The sequence below is a fragment of the Aulonocara sp. 'chitande type north' Nkhata Bay genome, linkage group LG16, assembly GCF_057382095.1.
Source record: "Aulonocara sp. 'chitande type north' Nkhata Bay isolate Kocher_YH1m ecotype deep benthic linkage group LG16, A_spYH_male_GT1.1, whole genome shotgun sequence".
Lineage (NCBI taxonomy): Eukaryota > Metazoa > Chordata > Actinopteri > Cichliformes > Cichlidae > Aulonocara > Aulonocara sp. 'chitande type north' Nkhata Bay.
The window spans coordinates 10270729-10279290 of NC_141359.1; the positions used below are offsets into that span (position 1 = coordinate 10270729).

The window sequence follows — 8562 nt, forward strand, 5'->3', positions numbered from 1 at the left end:
AATAAGTTCAGTTGGAGCAACTCTGTCTCTCGCAAGCAGAGTTGACCCTCACAACAAAGTAAAGCTATTTTTCGGCTACACGGAATTTTTCGGCTACACGGAACCGTATTAGTCAGAGGTCCCTTTACTACGGTTCGGAGCCGCGGACCTTCAGTAATAGTAATAAATCACAGCAATAGTACATTCACGTAGTTGTAAAATGCATGATAATATGTTAAGTAATCAGAATACGTTACTCTCATTGAGTAACGTAACGGAATATGTTACAGAATATATTTTAGGGCATGCATTCTGTAATCTGTAGTGGAATACATTTTAAAAGTAACCTTCCCAACACTGCCCATACTTCATAGTCATGTTTCCTAATGCTGCCCAACATCTGTACATATGCAGTGATTTAGCCATAATGTAGCATGCCAAGCTTCACTTACATATGTGTAGCTGTCTTGGAGTGGTAACTCTTCGCTTGACAGCAGAGGGTGTAAACATAAAATTAGAATAATGTTTTCTGCTAAGTTGTCTGCTATGTGTAGACACGTTGGTTTATGTCTTGTGTTAGGTATCTTTTTATGTTTGAATAATTCATAGGTCACTGTTGTTGTTGAGTGTTTTAACCAGTGTTGGTCGAGTTACTTGAAAAAAGTAATCAGTAACTAATTACTGATTACTTCCCTAAAAAAGTAATCCAGTTACTTTACTGATTACTTATTTTCAAAAGTAATTAATTACTTAGTTACTTTTTAAAAACACGATTTACAACCTGAATAGGTGATAAAGCGATAGATTTTTTAGCCCAATTCTACTTTTTCTGCATAATCCATCATACAAAATGTAATCAAATGGAAAAGTCTCTTTTTAAAACTTGTTTTATTAGTTTGAACCTTTTAAAAAATTTAATTATATGCAACATTCTCTGACTGGAAGAAATTTGTTTAACATTTAAACCTATTTTCTGCACATTCCAGCACATAAGATAAAATATTTTTTTGTGTGTTTACACTCACTCTTTCATATAGATGCAAGTAAAACACAGCAGAAAATAAATAACATCAAAGACTAGCGGTCCTGTTGCTCTATTTTCACCTGTAAAGCAGGAGTAGGGTAGGCGGAGGTTTGCTCTGGTGCAGGTGTGCCGCAGCGGTCAGTTGAAGAATCCGCGAGTTTCTCTGTGAGTTTTACGTTACGTCATTACATCGGAGCGTACTCGGTGCTTGCTTGGAAGTTTAGGGGTTTTTTTCGCTGTAAAAAGAAGTTTTCTTCCCACGCACAACGGACACTAATGTTTTTGTCACTTTTTATGGAATCAAACTTAAAGTAAGGTCAGTACTTCCATGCTTGCATGCTCATGCTCTCTCCCGCATTCGATATATTATCCATTGTTGATCTGCACACAGCTGTTGTCATGAACGACGCACTTGCTTACGTCACTGTCATGAGACATTCTCGCAAAAAATCACGGTTTTAGTAACGCAGTAACGCAGCGTTCCTACGGGAAAGTAACGGTAATCTAATTACCGTTTTTGCAATAGTAATCCCTTACTTTACTCGTTACTTGAAAAAAGTAATCGGATTACAGTAACGCGTTACTGCCCATCTCTGGTTTAAAAAAAAACCCCCAAAACAAAACAACAAAAAAAGACCTCCTCTGAAAATGATACAGATACAGGTACAGGGACTGGAGTTAGTTCAAAAGCAGCCAATGTCCAAAGAAAAACTTTGAAAGACATTCAGAAACCCTGGAGAATTATGGCTCAAGTATTTTATAATAAAGTTGGTCAAGGTGGAAGAAATCAAGTAAGGTAGCAAGTAAAACCTCAGCACTTAAGCCTAGAGTATAATGTACACTTAGTTACTCTACACTAATTTAAAGTGGCTGTGAAAATTCTGTATCACTATAAAGTATTTAGCAACAATAGATTGTTTAAGCACGTCATATTTAAAAACAATGGTTAGATGATGAACTAGCACAGCACCATGCTGACACATAGTTTAGTTTTCTTAAGCTATCTCAATATTAAAACATGTTATTCACAACAGAAAGCCTGCCCGGATTACTTCACAATTACGCTGTGCACAACAAGTCATGTTGCTGATGTTAATCAACTGGAAATTAAATTAAAAAATGGGAATGTCCTGTTTCATGAGAAGAGCATGTCTTGTTCAGAGAGTTTCCAAAAGAAAGGCACGATCATTCATCCTGAGTCCTAATGTAGACCCCTACTTAGGAAATCTTATTATGTTTTAAATATTGTATGGGACACACAGTTGAGCAAATACAGAGAGACAAAGAATTCATAGTCTTAACCATTTATTCTGGAAGGCCACTAGACAGATGAAGGCAGGGTGGCTGTGTCATATCTTACAAATAAGGCTCACATTTAGGAACAACCATGAAAATACTGCAACATTTTATCTCTATGGTTATTCTGTGAACTGCAGACCGCTTGAGTGAAATGGGACAGAATAAAATAGAGAGGTATTTCTAACTCTCATTAGACTAATAAGCATTTCTCAGTGCTGGCCTCTTAAAGAGATTTTTATGAAACAACAGGACGCAGGATGTCCTCCGGTGCCATCCTTAATCCCCAGAGCTCCAAAGACGAACAACTTCATTATGCAGAACATAATGGAAAGAGACGTTAATATGAACATTTAAGGTCTCTTTCCAAGCACAGACTATATTTGTAAAGCAGTTAAGCAAGGGAATGTATAGCCAATGTTTGCTTCAGCAAGGGAGAAACATTATCTGAGACCATTGTTTCTCAACAGAAATTTACATAGCGGAAAAAAAGAGGCTGAGAAAGAAAGACCCAACATTAAAAACACTCACAGTTTGGTTTTTTTTTGCTGCAATATATCCTTTAAAAATATCATATCAGTGCAAAGAGGACAGGGATGTCAAACTCATTTTACATCATGGGCTACATACAGCCTGCTTTGATCTTACCCGGGCCAGACCAGTGAAACTCTCCTTTTCTGTCAGTTTAAAGATGTTTAACTACACATTTAATCTCTGTCTTAATATAAGAAAAAGAAGGGAAATTCCAACACTCAACATCTCAGTTTTTATATATTACAAAGGCATACAATTACAGAAAAGGTTTGGTAGCTCATTGCCCAGACTATCCTGTATTTATAAAACAAGATAGTGGAAAACAGGAACATTTTGTCATTTAATTGTTTATCTATTACTTTAGTGTAGTATGGGGGAGGTCTTTATCAATAGGAAAAAATATATAACATGTTCAAGTACAATTAAAAGTTCAAAATTCATCGCTCCCTTCACATTTTCAAGCCTTCCAGTGGGCCGGATTGGGGTCTGCTGGCTGTGATTCTGGTGATCCTGGTGACTGGGCAATATCAGGCTCTGATCATCATCACTGCTAAAAGTGTTTACATGTGGAGGTCAGTTTCATCTTCTTTTGTCTTCTGTTGCTGTGAAGGATCACACTATTGTGGTGTCATCTGCACTCAAAAAGGAAATTGGATGGTTGTTGCATTTACAAAAGTCTAACTTGTAATTTGGACAAAATAATTTTGTGTTTCTATGGTGGACATAATTAAATCATGTAGGATCTGTATGAAATTCAACAACTTAATTTGTTCTTATTGAGATGACATGATACAATCTAGTAAGAGTGGTTAGTTACCTGGACTCACAAAATTCACAAGCTCACATGATTCCAAACCAGGGGCGGATCTAGAGAAACTTTCTTAGTTGAAATCAAATGGAGTCGCAAAATCAAAGCCCTTTTTCCTTCCAAACACATATGCAGGTGGTTACCAACAGTTAAAATGATTCAAATACAGTAAGTATACACGTTTTTCATATCTATAACTTAATTATTTTCTGTAGCCCACATAATTAAACACATTAGTTACATACCTTCAAATTGTTTTATTTTATATTTTTTCCTGCCTTGCTTGTTTTCATTCTTTTCAGCTCAACCTCATGTGTCTGAATTTAGATGTTTTTTCATTGACATACTGTATTAATATTACTGATCTGAAATCACACAAAAAAACATAAAATCCTAGTATTTTTTACTATAAAAATCACAGACATGTTGCACTCAAAAAAATGAATGAGGTGGATTGTTCAGTGTATATTAATTATTTATTTTCATTTTACTTAAAATATATGTTTTTGTTAAGTTAACATATGTTTTTCTAATCAAGTCTACGTAATTGTGTCTATTATTCAACGTACATAATACTAATGTGTTACTTGATCGCATAACATTTAAGTTAAGTCAATTAGGATCGATATACCTTGTATATCCACAAGGTGGCAGTAATGCAAAAACAGTTGTAATGAAACCGCGCAGAACAAGAAGGTTTCACGGCTTGTGCCTGCTCATGCGCAAGACTTCAAATTTAACTGAAAAAGGCTGTTTTGGCGCCAAGCTGCTGTTTCTTTGAGAGGTAAGACCACTTTTTTCTTTGACTATGTTGTGTAGTATCTATATGTCCAGCATGGTTATATTTTGCGTTTGTCTTACAAGACATGTTATATCGTTTGCGTGCGCTTGTTTTACATTAGTTTTACTGGGTCCTGGACATGCTTATTTTGTGGACTGTGTAAGAAACATTTTTATTGTTTTTTGTTTTATTAAGGGATTAGCTACAGGGGTTCATGGGGTTATTCTTTCAAGGGGTTATTTTTCCATTTGCTTTCTTGGGATTCCTTTTCTGTAATCCGAGAGTCGGAAATATCGAATAGGATAGCAAGGATAGCATAAAGTGACATTTAAAATCCAAAAAGTCAAGGGCGAAAGCCACTGTGACACCATTGTTCTGCTCTATCAGTAATCTGTATGATGTAAAAATGGTCTGTAAATACAGCATGTTTCCTAGCGGAGTTATACATATCAATGTAGTTATAAATTACAGTTTGTGAAAGTACACACTTAATTTTTTTAATAAAATTATTCAAGACATATGAGTGGACAGACAATGGAGGTCGACAGACCTGGTGATAATTGCTTCTATAGAAAGTTAGCACATGGCAGTGTCAATCTCTTGCTTTTCTTCTGAGTAGTATTTTATTTAGTTGTAATTCAAACAATAATTTGCTTCTTGAAATTAAGTAATGAATTTCTTGTTTTACTTTATAAATCTCAGATCCTGCCTTTACCTGCTCCCTCCTATACTGATGTGGTGTATGTGGTATTGCTGAGCTTGTATGTGGTATGTGAACTGTTATACTTTTAAAAACAAAACTGTTTTATAAGTTAAGTTTTCTTTTGTGACCCATCCCATGCCCCTGTTATTTCTTCTCCACATCTGAACCATGGTAAAGGTTGCAGTTCAAGGGCCTGAGGCATGAAATTCTTTTCAGATCAGCTGTGATCAATATTTTTTGGAACTTGATAAATAACAATAAAAGCTGTAATGGCTCCATTAGCATTTTGTGTAAATGTTTGTGTTAAAATTATAGCTTTAATGAGGTCTTTCTACATTAGTTTTAGTTTGTATATGTGTACATATAGTATGTATATTTACAGTACAGTATGTTGTGTTTGTTGACATATTTTCAGGTGGAAGCAGAATATGTGAGGATTACTACTGCTGCACATGTTCCAAGGCTTTTTACACAACTTGACCAATACACTGACCAGCTCATAAAAGTCTTCAAGAAAAAAGGAGGCGTTGCAGGGAAGAAAATTAGACAAACTTTGGCCCCAGCCACACAGGTGCGTTATTCTGTTGGTAGCAAAATATTATGGCTAATAAGATCATTTTCAAATTTAAACAGCTAGTGTATGGTAGCTGCACAGTGCACTTACATTTATATTAAGCAAGACAAAGTTTGGTACTCAAAACGTTGGAAAATTTAAATTACCTAAACATATGTAAAATCTGATCCCTTGATTTAGGTTAAACCAGAAGTGAATGTTTTTATGTTATGTTTTGAATGCAAAAAAGATGATGTATTAGTTTGTCTTTACCTCCATTATGGACATATATAATGTGGTGGAAACCCTGCCCAACAGGTTAACTATTCATGTCCATGTGATGATTAGTTGGTCTTGTGTACATGTCTATCTGTGCAGTGGATATGTCATTCATTTTGCGTATAATGTGAGTTTCTGTCATCCTAAAGTATATCTGTTTTCTCTTCCTGTATCTCTGCCACTCTCTACAGAAGGAAAGTATTGAAAAGGGGAGGGAGTGTGTCCTCAGGGCACTACCTTTTTACCTGAATGAAGACCCAAGCATCCTCTTCAAAGAATAATTGGTTGGTAATTTTAGTTTAGTTTTTTATCTGTATTAAACCAAATTTTGAATAACTAATGTTGTTGCATGTTGTTGTTGTTGTAATTTGCATGGAACCTGTTTAAATGTTTTGGGAAATCTTCTTGTATACCCAAACTATTTATATTTATCGTTGAATCTGTAGTCTGAAATAGTGGCACACTGGGGTGCATGTTCCTAATATTGTGTTTACGTCATTAAAGGGTAGCTTTGGCCCTTTTTCTTTCTTTTTTTTAAAACTGGATGCCATTTTTCTATGTTTTTGTGTCTAAGCTACAGCTGTTCAGAGGGAGCTGGAACAAATTACCCTTGCTATCTTTACCATCGAAAGAGCTGATGCCAGCACTCCTCCAGCCGATGTGGGTATAACCATCTAGTGTGTCCTGCATGACCTGGAAGACCTGGCCTCTGCATGTGCACTCTTAATGGGTGGGATATATGCACTGAATCTCAGTTAACCTCAAGACTGAAAGCTTTCTTTGAAGTACTTCAGAAGCTCTTCCTTCATCTGTATGTCAGCATACTCTTGACCAAGGTACAGTTGCTCAAGAATACACTGAATGAATAAGCCAACCTTTAATTTGGATGATGAATGTTCTGTCAGATGGACAGAAGTTTTTCGGAGGCTGAATGGGAATAAAATGGTAATTTGTAAATGACAGATAACGGGAAAATTACATTTAAGAGAAATTTAGAACATTTTGAAAAGTTTGTAAACTACTACAATTTGAGAGATTTTACTGTTGTGGGGGGCTAGTAAGAGACAATCAAAAGTATTGAGATTTAAAGGATTTAATTGAGAGATGATACTGCACCAGAAATGTTGAAGGGTGGTGTGTATATTAGCGTTCAAGGCATATTGTTATGAGGTGGAAATATGTTCATATTCAGTTTGTGTTACATTGTGTGCATTGTAAAGGTAATTGCAATACATACTAAAAATAAGGGTAAGTTAGGAGGTTGATCTGATATCCTCGTGTTGGTGTTGTTCCCAGATCATCATACTAAATGTTGTTCCAGGATCAACATTGCAAGTGACCAATCAGAATGTTGTGACGTCATACTTTTGCGACTTCGGGAAAAACCGGCGTAAAACAAAAAACTGTACTTAAGCTGCGTGAAACCGCCTCTGTCCGCCGATCAACTGACCCTAACCCTAACCGTAACCCTTTAATAAACAGTAAGCAGAATTGATATTGTCCTTGCAACATTGGAATTTCATAAATGCACGAATGGCTTGGCGCGCAAAAGAATAACGTCACAACAATGTGACAACATTTTCATGATGGTCTGGGAACAACACCAACACGAGGATATCAGATCATCCAAGTTGGGAATGCAGGATGAATGTATATTTTGTGGACTTTTAAAGACGAACAATTGTTTCCATGTTAAAATGTTTCCATCTGAAGTTTTTTGCCCAAACACTGGTAAAATAAATGTTGACAGTGGCGAGTGTTAAATGGTTACTGCTGTGCTGTTGCAAAAAAACTGAACGCTGACAAGCTGTTTTATTGTTAGACCATAATGTTGGCATGTTTTGTTAAAGTTTTATTTGGGATGGTGATGTAATTTTCTTTGATTGCTAATATCAGTGGACTATTTATTATTATTATTATTATTATTATTATTATTATTATTATTATTGTTGTTGTTGTTGTTGTTACATAAATTTTTTTTAAATTGTGGCTGTTGAGGTGGACACTTCACTTTGCATTGTTAAAGGAAAGCACTTCATTGGCATTGTGTTACTGGACTGACCCTAAGCAATCATTGCAAATAGCAACTTTGCTATCCATTTTAGACACTAAAAGAAAAAAACACTCACAGACCTTACTAGCATCACATGTGCATAACTCAAGTGTCATCTTATCAATGTGTTATGTGATCTTCAATGCGTTTTTTTTTTTCTTCTATTTCTGGTAGATACAGACATTTAATTTAAAGTCTTGATGTTGCATCTGTCTACATACTGTTAATTACTAACCCTAATGAGCTGTTGTGTTTTATTTTGGACTGGGTTTACACAAATGCTCACTGAATGTGTTGGCAATAAAAGAAATTTTAAAAAATAAGTTGGATGTACTTAATTCATTTGTGTGGAACCTGTTGACAAAATAGATTTATGTAAAACTAATTAATAAAGCACAAGGTGGCTGAAAATATAATATTTGAATTAATCTAACTTAAATTTAACATTTTACTGCCACAAATAAGAAATGTGTTGAAGTAACTAATCTAAACTATCTAACCTGAAAATATATCATCTTTGTTCATACAACATAACTTGATTTAGTTAGTCTT

At 35.2% G+C, this 8562-nt stretch overlaps 1 long non-coding RNA gene across 3 annotated transcripts; it reads left to right on the forward strand.

The window, feature by feature from the left end:
- The first annotated feature begins 4082 nt into the window (after nt 1-4082).
- Nucleotides 4083-7204, forward strand: LOC147310995 (uncharacterized). 3 transcript variants are annotated; one of them, XR_015125426.1, is made up of 5 exons: nt 4083-4425; nt 5125-5190; nt 5541-5696; nt 6149-6241; nt 6532-7204. It is a non-coding gene; the product is annotated as an uncharacterized LOC147310995 (long non-coding RNA). The 3 variants fall into 3 exon arrangements; XR_015125427.1 differs by lacking the exon at nt 4083-4425 and adding an exon at nt 4432-4581; XR_015125425.1 differs by lacking the exon at nt 4083-4425 and having other exon boundaries at nt 4432-5190.
- The last annotated feature ends 1358 nt before the right edge of the window (nt 7205-8562 follow it).